Below are 13414 nucleotides of genomic sequence, written 5' to 3'. Positions count from 1 at the left end.
CACCTGAGCCAGCCACTGATTGATTGATTGATTGATTGATTGATTGATTGATTGATTGATTGATTGATTGATGCAGCACAACAGTCAAATAGTGGAGTGGAGTAGGGGAACAGCAAACAGCCAATAAAGCAGCCCGCCCGCTCGCCTGCCCGCCACAATGGACCTACCTGTGTACACTAGATGGATGTGATGGAATGTACTGTCGTCCCTACATTTCAAGAAGAAGTAAGAATTGCAGTTGCAACAAAGCCTTGCTTGCCTACAAAGAGAGCAGCAATTTGGATTTGTTACTATGTTACCTAGAAGAATAACAAACTGTGCAAGGATGGAGGTTGTAGGAGCAAGGAGAAGTTGTCTGTAAAGTTGGTGGATGCCTATTTTCCATTTTGCAGTCCCTTGTCTCCCTCTTGTGGCCTCCTGGAGGCAACTAGCTGTGCAAAAAAAAGACAGCCTGGCGGCCGGCTGTTGCAGTGTTGCCCTCTCAGGCAACACTGAGTGACTGACTGAGCCTCACCGTCTTATATAAAGTTCAGACGGAACTTTGCACGTGTCATAGTGGAGCCCTCAGGATTCCAGAGCCAGCTTTCTGACATCATAATGGGGCCTCAGAGATAAAAGCCTGGGCCCAGGCAGTGTTGGTCAGTGCTGCTCAGCAGGCAGCACTGGACTGGACTGGATTACAGCTGATACAAGGTGTGAAGGAACAAGGGGTGGCTGTGGGCATGCACTTGCTGCCGCTGCCAGTGTTTATCTGCATGGCAGCAGGGCATTTGGGCGTTGCCAGGAAGGCGTTTTTATGTAGATTCCTCCTCTTTCAGCACTGCATTGTGGTGCAAGCAAAAGAAGCAAATCCTGTCTGGCTTCCTCTCCGGCCTTTATTCACCTCCCGTGTAGCTGTGAGTGTGTGAGCCTGCAGGGCCCCATGGAATTGCCTAGAAGTAGGCTGAATCGCTGCAAGGGCTGAACAGCAGTATCGGGCAGGCTCGGGCAACGCGCGGCCCGTTCGGGTTATCGCTTCTCGGCCTTTTGGCTAAGATCAAGTGTAGTATCTGTTCTTATCAGTTTAATATCTGATACGTCCCCTATCTGGGGACCATATATTAAATGGATTTTTAGAACAGGGAGATGGAAATAGAGCTTGCTCTGTCCACTCCACGCATTGACCTGGTATTGCAGTATTTCCAGGACCGGTGCACCCTTTCCTTATGTGTTGACTAAAAGCAGATTCCAAAAGTGTTTTTTGTCTTTGCTATTGTTTCTGTCTTTCTGAAGGGATCTCCCCTTTTAATCCCATTATTTCAACACCTGTTGGACAATGCATGAGTGATAATGAGCTCATTGATTAAATGCAATTAATGAATAGATTGCCACCTCTTGTTGTGTGTCGTCTGTGTTTCTGTGTTTCCGGCATTTCACATTGGAACACCTCATTCACCTTCCTTGTCTTCTCTCCGCCCTCCCTTTTAGGTAAGTTAAAGAGCTGCACCTGAGCCAGCCACTGATTGATTGATTGATTGATTGATTGATTGATTGATTGATTGATTGATTGATTGATGCAGCACAACAGTCAAATAGTGGAGTGGAGTAGGGGAACAGCAAACAGCCAATAAAGCAGCCCGCCCGCTCGCCTGCCCCACAATGGACCTACCTGTGTACACTAGATGGATGTGATGGAATGTACTGTCGTCCCTACATTTCAAGAAGAAGTAAGAATTGCAGTTGCAACAAAGCCTTGCTTGCCTACAAAGAGAGCAGCAATTTGGATTTGTTACTATGTTACCTAGAAGAATAACAAACTGTGCAAGGATGGAGGTTGTAGGAGCAAGGAGAAGTTGTCTGTAAAGTTGGTGGATGCCTATTTTCCATTTTGCAGTCCCTTGTCTCCCTCTTGTGGCCTCCTGGAGGCAACTAGCTGTGCAAAAAAAAGACAGCCTGGCGGCCGGCTGTTGCAGTGTTGCCCTCTCAGGCAACACTGAGTGACTGACTGAGCCTCACCGTCTTATATAAAGTTCAGACGGAACTTTGCACGTGTCATAGTGGAGCCCTCAGGATTCCAGAGCCAGCTTTCTGACATCATAATGGGGCCTCAGAGATAAAAGCCTGGGCCCAGGCAGTGTTGGTCAGTGCTGCTCAGCAGGCAGCACTGGACTGGACTGGATTACAGCTGATACAAGGTGTGAAGGAACAAGGGGTGGCTGTGGGCATGCACTTGCTGCCGCTGCCAGTGTTTATCTGCATGGCAGCAGGGCATTTGGGCGTTGCCAGGAAGGCGTTTTTATGTAGATTCCTCCTCTTTCAGCACTGCATTGTGGTGCAAGCAAAAGAAGCAAATCCTGTCTGGCTTCCTCTCCGGCCTTTATTCACCTCCCGTGTAGCTGTGAGTGTGTGAGCCTGCAGGGCCCCATGGAATTGCCTAGAAGTAGGCTGAATCGCTGCAAGGGCTGAACAGCAGTATCGGGCAGGCTCGGGCAACGCGCGGCCCGTTCGGGTTATCGCTTCTCGGCCTTTTGGCTAAGATCAAGTGTAGTATCTGTTCTTATCAGTTTAATATCTGATACGTCCCCTATCTGGGGACCATATATTAAATGGATTTTTAGAACAGGGAGATGGAAATAGAGCTTGCTCTGTCCACTCCACGCATTGACCTGGTATTGCAGTATTTCCAGGACCGGTGCACCCTTTCCTTATGTGTTGACTAAAAGCAGATTCCAAAAGTGTTTTTTGTCTTTGCTATTGTTTCTGTCTTTCTGAAGGGATCTCCCCTTTTAATCCCATTATTTCAACACCTGTTGGACAATGCATGAGTGATAATGAGCTCATTGATTAAATGCAATTAATGAATAGATTGCCACCTCTTGTTGTGTGTCGTCTGTGTTTCTGTGTTTCCGGCATTTCACATTGGAACACCTCATTCACCTTCCTTGTCTTCTCTCCGCCCTCCCTTTTAGGTAAGTTAAAGAGCTGCACCTGAGCCAGCCACTGATTGATTGATTGATTGATTGATTGATTGATTGATTGATTGATTGATTGATTGATTGATGCAGCACAACAGTCAAATAGTGGAGTGGAGTAGGGGAACAGCAAACAGCCAATAAAGCAGCCCGCCCGCTCGCCTGCCCGCCACAATGGACCTACCTGTGTACACTAGATGGATGTGATGGAATGTACTGTCGTCCCTACATTTCAAGAAGAAGTAAGAATTGCAGTTGCAACAAAGCCTTGCTTGCCTACAAAGAGAGCAGCAATTTGGATTTGTTACTATGTTACCTAGAAGAATAACAAACTGTGCAAGGATGGAGGTTGTAGGAGCAAGGAGAAGTTGTCTGTAAAGTTGGTGGATGCCTATTTTCCATTTTGCAGTCCCTTGTCTCCCTCTTGTGGCCTCCTGGAGGCAACTAGCTGTGCAAAAAAAAGACAGCCTGGCGGCCGGCTGTTGCAGTGTTGCCCTCTCAGGCAACACTGAGTGACTGACTGAGCCTCACCGTCTTATATAAAGTTCAGACGGAACTTTGCACGTGTCATAGTGGAGCCCTCAGGATTCCAGAGCCAGCTTTCTGACATCATAATGGGGCCTCAGAGATAAAAGCCTGGGCCCAGGCAGTGTTGGTCAGTGCTGCTCAGCAGGCAGCACTGGACTGGACTGGATTACAGCTGATACAAGGTGTGAAGGAACAAGGGGTGGCTGTGGGCATGCACTTGCTGCCGCTGCCAGTGTTTATCTGCATGGCAGCAGGGCATTTGGGCGTTGCCAGGAAGGCGTTTTTATGTAGATTCCTCCTCTTTCAGCACTGCATTGTGGTGCAAGCAAAAGAAGCAAATCCTGTCTGGCTTCCTCTCCGGCCTTTATTCACCTCCCGTGTAGCTGTGAGTGTGTGAGCCTGCAGGGCCCCATGGAATTGCCTAGAAGTAGGCTGAATCGCTGCAAGGGCTGAACAGCAGTATCGGGCAGGCTCGGGCAACGCGCGGCCCGTTCGGGTTATCGCTTCTCGGCCTTTTGGCTAAGATCAAGTGTAGTATCTGTTCTTATCAGTTTAATATCTGATACGTCCCCTATCTGGGGACCATATATTAAATGGATTTTTAGAACAGGGAGATGGAAATAGAGCTTGCTCTGTCCACTCCACGCATTGACCTGGTATTGCAGTATTTCCAGGACCGGTGCACCCTTTCCTTATGTGTTGACTAAAAGCAGATTCCAAAAGTGTTTTTTGTCTTTGCTATTGTTTCTGTCTTTCTGAAGGGATCTCCCCTTTTAATCCCATTATTTCAACACCTGTTGGACAATGCATGAGTGATAATGAGCTCATTGATTAAATGCAATTAATGAATAGATTGCCACCTCTTGTTGTGTGTCGTCTGTGTTTCTGTGTTTCCGGCATTTCACATTGGAACACCTCATTCACCTTCCTTGTCTTCTCTCCGCCCTCCCTTTTAGGTAAGTTAAAGAGCTGCACCTGAGCCAGCCACTGATTGATTGATTGATTGATTGATTGATTGATTGATTGATTGATGCAGCACAACAGTCAAATAGTGGAGTGGAGTAGGGGAACAGCAAACAGCCAATAAAGCAGCCCGCCCGCTCGCCTGCCCCACAATGGACCTACCTGTGTACACTAGATGGATGTGATGGAATGTACTGTCGTCCCTACATTTCAAGAAGAAGTAAGAATTGCAGTTGCAACAAAGCCTTGCTTGCCTACAAAGAGAGCAGCAATTTGGATTTGTTACTATGTTACCTAGAAGAATAACAAACTGTGCAAGGATGGAGGTTGTAGGAGCAAGGAGAAGTTGTCTGTAAAGTTGGTGGATGCCTATTTTCCATTTTGCAGTCCCTTGTCTCCCTCTTGTGGCCTCCTGGAGGCAACTAGCTGTGCAAAAAAAAGACAGCCTGGCGGCCGGCTGTTGCAGTGTTGCCCTCTCAGGCAACACTGAGTGACTGACTGAGCCTCACCGTCTTATATAAAGTTCAGACGGAACTTTGCACGTGTCATAGTGGAGCCCTCAGGATTCCAGAGCCAGCTTTCTGACATCATAATGGGGCCTCAGAGATAAAAGCCTGGGCCCAGGCAGTGTTGGTCAGTGCTGATCAGCAGGCAGCACTGGACTGGACTGGATTACAGCTGATACAAGGTGTGAAGGAACAAGGGGTGGCTGTGGGCATGCACTTGCTGCCGCTGCCAGTGTTTATCTGCATGGCAGCAGGGCATTTGGGCGTTGCCAGGAAGGCGTTTTTATGTAGATTCCTCCTCTTTCAGCACTGCATTGTGGTGCAAGCAAAAGAAGCAAATCCTGTCTGGCTTCCTCTCCGGCCTTTATTCACCTCCCGTGTAGCTGTGAGTGTGTGAGCCTGCAGGGCCCCATGGAATTGCCTAGAAGTAGGCTGAATCGCTGCAAGGGCTGAACAGCAGTATCGGGCAGGCTCGGGCAACGCGCGGCCCGTTCGGGTTATCGCTTCTCGGCCTTTTGGCTAAGATCAAGTGTAGTATCTGTTCTTATCAGTTTAATATCTGATACGTCCCCTATCTGGGGACCATATATTAAATGGATTTTTAGAACAGGGAGATGGAAATAGAGCTTGCTCTGTCCACTCCACGCATTGACCTGGTATTGCAGTATTTCCAGGACCGGTGCACCCTTTCCTTATGTGTTGACTAAAAGCAGATTCCAAAAGTGTTTTTTGTCTTTGCTATTGTTTCTGTCTTTCTGAAGGGATCTCCCCTTTTAATCCCATTATTTCAACACCTGTTGGACAATGCATGAGTGATAATGAGCTCATTGATTAAATGCAATTAATGAATAGATTGCCACCTCTTGTTGTGTGTCGTCTGTGTTTCTGTGTTTCCGGCATTTCACATTGGAACACCTCATTCACCTTCCTTGTCTTCTCTCCGCCCTCCCTTTTAGGTAAGTTAAAGAGCTGCACCTGAGCCAGCCACTGATTGATTGATTGATTGATTGATTGATTGATTGATTGATTGATTGATTGATGCAGCACAACAGTCAAATAGTGGAGTGGAGTAGGGGAACAGCAAACAGCCAATAAAGCAGCCCGCCCGCTCGCCTGCCCGCCACAATGGACCTACCTGTGTACACTAGATGGATGTGATGGAATGTACTGTCGTCCCTACATTTCAAGAAGAAGTAAGAATTGCAGTTGCAACAAAGCCTTGCTTGCCTACAAAGAGAGCAGCAATTTGGATTTGTTACTATGTTACCTAGAAGAATAACAAACTGTGCAAGGATGGAGGTTGTAGGAGCAAGGAGAAGTTGTCTGTAAAGTTGGTGGATGCCTATTTTCCATTTTGCAGTCCCTTGTCTCCCTCTTGTGGCCTCCTGGAGGCAACTAGCTGTGCAAAAAAAAGACAGCCTGGCGGCCGGCTGTTGCAGTGTTGCCCTCTCAGGCAACACTGAGTGACTGACTGAGCCTCACCGTCTTATATAAAGTTCAGACGGAACTTTGCACGTGTCATAGTGGAGCCCTCAGGATTCCAGAGCCAGCTTTCTGACATCATAATGGGGCCTCAGAGATAAAAGCCTGGGCCCAGGCAGTGTTGGTCAGTGCTGCTCAGCAGGCAGCACTGGACTGGACTGGATTACAGCTGATACAAGGTGTGAAGGAACAAGGGGTGGCTGTGGGCATGCACTTGCTGCCGCTGCCAGTGTTTATCTGCATGGCAGCAGGGCATTTGGGCGTTGCCAGGAAGGCGTTTTTATGTAGATTCCTCCTCTTTCAGCACTGCATTGTGGTGCAAGCAAAAGAAGCAAATCCTGTCTGGCTTCCTCTCCGGCCTTTATTCACCTCCCGTGTAGCTGTGAGTGTGTGAGCCTGCAGGGCCCCATGGAATTGCCTAGAAGTAGGCTGAATCGCTGCAAGGGCTGAACAGCAGTATCGGGCAGGCTCGGGCAACGCGCGGCCCGTTCGGGTTATCGCTTCTCGGCCTTTTGGCTAAGATCAAGTGTAGTATCTGTTCTTATCAGTTTAATATCTGATACGTCCCCTATCTGGGGACCATATATTAAATGGATTTTTAGAACAGGGAGATGGAAATAGAGCTTGCTCTGTCCACTCCACGCATTGACCTGGTATTGCAGTATTTCCAGGACCGGTGCACCCTTTCCTTATGTGTTGACTAAAAGCAGATTCCAAAAGTGTTTTTTGTCTTTGCTATTGTTTCTGTCTTTCTGAAGGGATCTCCCCTTTTAATCCCATTATTTCAACACCTGTTGGACAATGCATGAGTGATAATGAGCTCATTGATTAAATGCAATTAATGAATAGATTGCCACCTCTTGTTGTGTGTCGTCTGTGTTTCTGTGTTTCCGGCATTTCACATTGGAACACCTCATTCACCTTCCTTGTCTTCTCTCCGCCCTCCCTTTTAGGTAAGTTAAAGAGCTGCACCTGAGCCAGCCACTGATTGATTGATTGATTGATTGATTGATTGATTGATTGATTGATTGATTGATTGATTGATTGATGCAGCACAACAGTCAAATAGTGGAGTGGAGTAGGGGAACAGCAAACAGCCAATAAAGCAGCCCGCCCACTCGCCTGCCCGCCACAATGGACCTACCTGTGTACACTAGATGGATGTGATGGAATGTACTGTCGTCCCTACATTTCAAGAAGAAGTAAGAATTGCAGTTGCAACAAAGCCTTGCTTGCCTACAAAGAGAGCAGCAATTTGGATTTGTTACTATGTTACCTAGAAGAATAACAAACTGTGCAAGGATGGAGGTTGTAGGAGCAAGGAGAAGTTGTCTGTAAAGTTGGTGGATGCCTATTTTCCATTTTGCAGTCCCTTGTCTCCCTCTTGTGGCCTCCTGGAGGCAACTAGCTGTGCAAAAAAAAGACAGCCTGGCGGCCGGCTGTTGCAGTGTTGCCCTCTCAGGCAACACTGAGTGACTGACTGAGCCTCACCGTCTTATATAAAGTTCAGACGGAACTTTGCACGTGTCATAGTGGAGCCCTCAGGATTCCAGAGCCAGCTTTCTGACATCATAATGGGGCCTCAGAGATAAAAGCCTGGGCCCAGGCAGTGTTGGTCAGTGCTGCTCAGCAGGCAGCACTGGACTGGACTGGATTACAGCTGATACAAGGTGTGAAGGAACAAGGGGTGGCTGTGGGCATGCACTTGCTGCCGCTGCCAGTGTTTATCTGCATGGCAGCAGGGCATTTGGGCGTTGCCAGGAAGGCGTTTTTATGTAGATTCCTCCTCTTTCAGCACTGCATTGTGGTGCAAGCAAAAGAAGCAAATCCTGTCTGGCTTCCTCTCCGGCCTTTATTCACCTCCCGTGTAGCTGTGAGTGTGTGAGCCTGCAGGGCCCCATGGAATTGCCTAGAAGTAGGCTGAATCGCTGCAAGGGCTGAACAGCAGTATCGGGCAGGCTCGGGCAATGCGCGGCCCGTTCGGGTTATCGCTTCTCGGCCTTTTGGCTAAGATCAAGTGTAGTATCTGTTCTTATCAGTTTAATATCTGATACGTCCCCTATCTGGGGACCATATATTAAATGGATTTTTAGAACAGGGAGATGGAAATAGAGCTTGCTCTGTCCACTCCACGCATTGACCTGGTATTGCAGTATTTCCAGGACCGGTGCACCCTTTCCTTATGTGTTGACTAAAAGCAGATTCCAAAAGTGTTTTTTGTCTTTGCTATTGTTTCTGTCTTTCTGAAGGGATCTCCCCTTTTAATCCCATTATTTCAACACCTGTTGGACAATGCATGAGTGATAATGAGCTCATTGATTAAATGCAATTAATGAATAGATTGCCACCTCTTGTTGTGTGTCGTCTGTGTTTCTGTGTTTCCGGCATTTCACATTGGAACACCTCATTCACCTTCCTTGTCTTCTCTCCGCCCTCCCTTTTAGGTAAGTTAAAGAGCTGCACCTGAGCCAGCCACTGATTGATTGATTGATTGATTGATTGATTGATTGATTGATTGATGCAGCACAACAGTCAAATAGTGGAGTGGAGTAGGGGAACAGCAAACAGCCAATAAAGCAGCCCGCCCACTCGCCTGCCCGCCACAATGGACCTACCTGTGTACACTAGATGGATGTGATGGAATGTACTGTCGTCCCTACATTTCAAGAAGAAGTAAGAATTGCAGTTGCAACAAAGCCTTGCTTGCCTACAAAGAGAGCAGCAATTTGGATTTGTTACTATGTTACCTAGAAGAATAACAAACTGTGCAAGGATGGAGGTTGTAGGAGCAAGGAGAAGTTGTCTGTAAAGTTGGTGGATGCCTATTTTCCATTTTGCAGTCCCTTGTCTCCCTCTTGTGGCCTCCTGGAGGCAACTAGCTGTGCAAAAAAAAGACAGCCTGGCGGCCGGCTGTTGCAGTGTTGCCCTCTCAGGCAACACTGAGTGACTGACTGAGCCTCACCGTCTTATATAAAGTTCAGACGGAACTTTGCACGTGTCATAGTGGAGCCCTCAGGATTCCAGAGCCAGCTTTCTGACATCATAATGGGGCCTCAGAGATAAAAGCCTGGGCCCAGGCAGTGTTGGTCAGTGCTGCTCAGCAGGCAGCACTGGACTGGACTGGATTACAGCTGATACAAGGTGTGAAGGAACAAGGGGTGGCTGTGGGCATGCACTTGCTGCCGCTGCCAGTGTTTATCTGCATGGCAGCAGGGCATTTGGGCGTTGCCAGGAAGGCGTTTTTATGTAGATTCCTCCTCTTTCAGCACTGCATTGTGGTGCAAGCAAAAGAAGCAAATCCTGTCTGGCTTCCTCTCCGGCCTTTATTCACCTCCCGTGTAGCTGTGAGTGTGTGAGCCTGCAGGGCCCCATGGAATTGCCTAGAAGTAGGCTGAATCGCTGCAAGGGCTGAACAGCAGTATCGGGCAGGCTCGGGCAATGCGCGGCCCGTTCGGGTTATCGCTTCTCGGCCTTTTGGCTAAGATCAAGTGTAGTATCTGTTCTTATCAGTTTAATATCTGATACGTCCCCTATCTGGGGACCATATATTAAATGGATTTTTAGAACAGGGAGATGGAAATAGAGCTTGCTCTGTCCACTCCACGCATTGACCTGGTATTGCAGTATTTCCAGGACCGGTGCACCCTTTCCTTATGTGTTGACTAAAAGCAGATTCCAAAAGTGTTTTTTGTCTTTGCTATTGTTTCTGTCTTTCTGAAGGGATCTCCCCTTTTAATCCCATTATTTCAACACCTGTTGGACAATGCATGAGTGATAATGAGCTCATTGATTAAATGCAATTAATGAATAGATTGCCACCTCTTGTTGTGTGTCGTCTGTGTTTCTGTGTTTCCGGCATTTCACATTGGAACACCTCATTCACCTTCCTTGTCTTCTCTCCGCCCTCCCTTTTAGGTAAGTTAAAGAGCTGCACCTGAGCCAGCCACTGATTGATTGATTGATTGATTGATTGATTGATTGATTGATTGATTGATTGATTGATTGATGCAGCACAACAGTCAAATAGTGGAGTGGAGTAGGGGAACAGCAAACAGCCAATAAAGCAGCCCGCCCACTCGCCTGCCCGCCACAATGGACCTACCTGTGTACACTAGATGGATGTGATGGAATGTACTGTCGTCCCTACATTTCAAGAAGAAGTAAGAATTGCAGTTGCAACAAAGCCTTGCTTGCCTACAAAGAGAGCAGCAATTTGGATTTGTTACTATGTTACCTAGAAGAATAACAAACTGTGCAAGGATGGAGGTTGTAGGAGCAAGGAGAAGTTGTCTGTAAAGTTGGTGGATGCCTATTTTCCATTTTGCAGTCCCTTGTCTCCCTCTTGTGGCCTCCTGGAGGCAACTAGCTGTGCAAAAAAAAGACAGCCTGGCGGCCGGCTGTTGCAGTGTTGCCCTCTCAGGCAACACTGAGTGACTGACTGAGCCTCACCGTCTTATATAAAGTTCAGACGGAACTTTGCACGTGTCATAGTGGAGCCCTCAGGATTCCAGAGCCAGCTTTCTGACATCATAATGGGGCCTCAGAGATAAAAGCCTGGGCCCAGGCAGTGTTGGTCAGTGCTGCTCAGCAGGCAGCACTGGACTGGACTGGATTACAGCTGATACAAGGTGTGAAGGAACAAGGGGTGGCTGTGGGCATGCACTTGCTGCCGCTGCCAGTGTTTATCTGCATGGCAGCAGGGCATTTGGGCGTTGCCAGGAAGGCGTTTTTATGTAGATTCCTCCTCTTTCAGCACTGCATTGTGGTGCAAGCAAAAGAAGCAAATCCTGTCTGGCTTCCTCTCCGGCCTTTATTCACCTCCCGTGTAGCTGTGAGTGTGTGAGCCTGCAGGGCCCCATGGAATTGCCTAGAAGTAGGCTGAATCGCTGCAAGGGCTGAACAGCAGTATCGGGCAGGCTCGGGCAATGCGCGGCCCGTTCGGGTTATCGCTTCTCGGCCTTTTGGCTAAGATCAAGTGTAGTATCTGTTCTTATCAGTTTAATATCTGATACGTCCCCTATCTGGGGACCATATATTAAATGGATTTTTAGAACAGGGAGATGGAAATAGAGCTTGCTCTGTCCACTCCACGCATTGACCTGGTATTGCAGTATTTCCAGGACCGGTGCACCCTTTCCTTATGTGTTGACTAAAAGCAGATTCCAAAAGTGTTTTTTGTCTTTGCTATTGTTTCTGTCTTTCTGAAGGGATCTCCCCTTTTAATCCCATTATTTCAACACCTGTTGGACAATGCATGAGTGATAATGAGCTCATTGATTAAATGCAATTAATGAATAGATTGCCACCTCTTGTTGTGTGTCGTCTGTGTTTCTGTGTTTCCGGCATTTCACATTGGAACACCTCATTCACCTTCCTTGTCTTCTCTCCGCCCTCCCTTTTAGGTAAGTTAAAGAGCTGCACCTGAGCCAGCCACTGATTGATTGATTGATTGATTGATTGATTGATTGATTGATTGATTGATGCAGCACAACAGTCAAATAGTGGAGTGGAGTAGGGGAACAGCAAACAGCCAATAAAGCAGCCCGCCCGCTCGCCTGCCCGCCACAATGGACCTACCTGTGTACACTAGATGGATGTGATGGAATGTACTGTCGTCCCTACATTTCAAGAAGAAGTAAGAATTGCAGTTGCAACAAAGCCTTGCTTGCCTACAAAGAGAGCAGCAATTTGGATTTGTTACTATGTTACCTAGAAGAATAACAAACTGTGCAAGGATGGAGGTTGTAGGAGCAAGGAGAAGTTGTCTGTAAAGTTGGTGGATGCCTATTTTCCATTTTGCAGTCCCTTGTCTCCCTCTTGTGGCCTCCTGGAGGCAACTAGCTGTGCAAAAAAAAGACAGCCTGGCGGCCGGCTGTTGCAGTGTTGCCCTCTCAGGCAACACTGAGTGACTGACTGAGCCTCACCGTCTTATATAAAGTTCAGACGGAACTTTGCACGTGTCATAGTGGAGCCCTCAGGATTCCAGAGCCAGCTTTCTGACATCATAATGGGGCCTCAGAGATAAAAGCCTGGGCCCAGGCAGTGTTGGTCAGTGCTGCTCAGCAGGCAGCACTGGACTGGACTGGATTACAGCTGATACAAGGTGTGAAGGAACAAGGGGTGGCTGTGGGCATGCACTTGCTGCCGCTGCCAGTGTTTATCTGCATGGCAGCAGGGCATTTGGGCGTTGCCAGGAAGGCGTTTTTATGTAGATTCCTCCTCTTTCAGCACTGCATTGTGGTGCAAGCAAAAGAAGCAAATCCTGTCTGGCTTCCTCTCCGGCCTTTATTCACCTCCCGTGTAGCTGTGAGTGTGTGAGCCTGCAGGGCCCCATGGAATTGCCTAGAAGTAGGCTGAATCGCTGCAAGGGCTGAACAGCAGTATCGGGCAGGCTCGGGCAACGCGCGGCCCGTTCGGGTTATCGCTTCTCGGCCTTTTGGCTAAGATCAAGTGTAGTATCTGTTCTTATCAGTTTAATATCTGATACGTCCCCTATCTGGGGACCATATATTAAATGGATTTTTAGAACAGGGAGATGGAAATAGAGCTTGCTCTGTCCACTCCACGCATTGACCTGGTATTGCAGTATTTCCAGGACCGGTGCACCCTTTCCTTATGTGTTGACTAAAAGCAGATTCCAAAAGTGTTTTTTGTCTTTGCTATTGTTTCTGTCTTTCTGAAGGGATCTCCCCTTTTAATCCCATTATTTCAACACCTGTTGGACAATGCATGAGTGATAATGAGCTCATTGATTAAATGCAATTAATGAATAGATTGCCACCTCTTGTTGTGTGTCGTCTGTGTTTCTGTGTTTCCGGCATTTCACATTGGAACACCTCATTCACCTTCCTTGTCTTCTCTCCGCCCTCCCTTTTAGGTAAGTTAAAGAGCTGCACCTGAGCCAGCCACTGATTGATTGATTGATTGATTGATTGATTGATTGATTGATTTATGCAGCACAACAGTCAAATAGTGGAGTGGAGT

The 13414-nt window shown here is 47.7% G+C and overlaps 9 non-coding genes across 9 annotated transcripts; all 9 read left to right on the top strand.

The window, feature by feature from the left end:
- Positions 1–1010: 1010 nt before the first annotated feature.
- On the top strand, positions 1011–1201 carry LOC142735416 (U2 spliceosomal RNA). The gene has a single exon (XR_012880500.1). It is a non-coding gene; the product is annotated as a U2 spliceosomal RNA (small nuclear RNA).
- A 1290-nt stretch (positions 1202–2491) lies between these two features.
- On the top strand, positions 2492–2682 carry LOC142735415 (U2 spliceosomal RNA). Its single transcript, XR_012880499.1, has one exon. It is a non-coding gene; the product is annotated as a U2 spliceosomal RNA (small nuclear RNA).
- A 1296-nt stretch (positions 2683–3978) lies between these two features.
- LOC142735414 (U2 spliceosomal RNA) lies at positions 3979–4169 on the top strand. Its single transcript, XR_012880498.1, has one exon. It is a non-coding gene; the product is annotated as a U2 spliceosomal RNA (small nuclear RNA).
- Positions 4170–5447: 1278 nt separating this feature from the next.
- On the top strand, positions 5448–5638 carry LOC142735404 (U2 spliceosomal RNA). Its single transcript, XR_012880489.1, has one exon. It is a non-coding gene; the product is annotated as a U2 spliceosomal RNA (small nuclear RNA).
- A 1288-nt stretch (positions 5639–6926) lies between these two features.
- LOC142735460 (U2 spliceosomal RNA) lies at positions 6927–7117 on the top strand. Its single transcript, XR_012880540.1, has one exon. It is a non-coding gene; the product is annotated as a U2 spliceosomal RNA (small nuclear RNA).
- Positions 7118–8417: 1300 nt separating this feature from the next.
- On the top strand, positions 8418–8608 carry LOC142735448 (U2 spliceosomal RNA). Its single transcript, XR_012880529.1, has one exon. It is a non-coding gene; the product is annotated as a U2 spliceosomal RNA (small nuclear RNA).
- A 1280-nt stretch (positions 8609–9888) lies between these two features.
- On the top strand, positions 9889–10079 carry LOC142735436 (U2 spliceosomal RNA). The gene has a single exon (XR_012880518.1). It is a non-coding gene; the product is annotated as a U2 spliceosomal RNA (small nuclear RNA).
- Positions 10080–11375: 1296 nt separating this feature from the next.
- On the top strand, positions 11376–11566 carry LOC142735424 (U2 spliceosomal RNA). Its single transcript, XR_012880507.1, has one exon. It is a non-coding gene; the product is annotated as a U2 spliceosomal RNA (small nuclear RNA).
- Positions 11567–12850: 1284 nt separating this feature from the next.
- Positions 12851–13041, top strand: LOC142735398 (U2 spliceosomal RNA). Its single transcript, XR_012880483.1, has one exon. It is a non-coding gene; the product is annotated as a U2 spliceosomal RNA (small nuclear RNA).
- Positions 13042–13414: the final 373 nt, after the last annotated feature.

The sequence above is a fragment of the Rhinoderma darwinii genome, unplaced genomic scaffold, assembly GCF_050947455.1.
Source record: "Rhinoderma darwinii isolate aRhiDar2 unplaced genomic scaffold, aRhiDar2.hap1 Scaffold_999, whole genome shotgun sequence".
NCBI classification, from domain to species: Eukaryota; Metazoa; Chordata; class Amphibia; order Anura; family Rhinodermatidae; genus Rhinoderma; species Rhinoderma darwinii.
The sequence above is the reverse complement of the archived record's forward strand: the minus strand, read 5'-3'. Positions and strand labels throughout refer to the sequence as shown.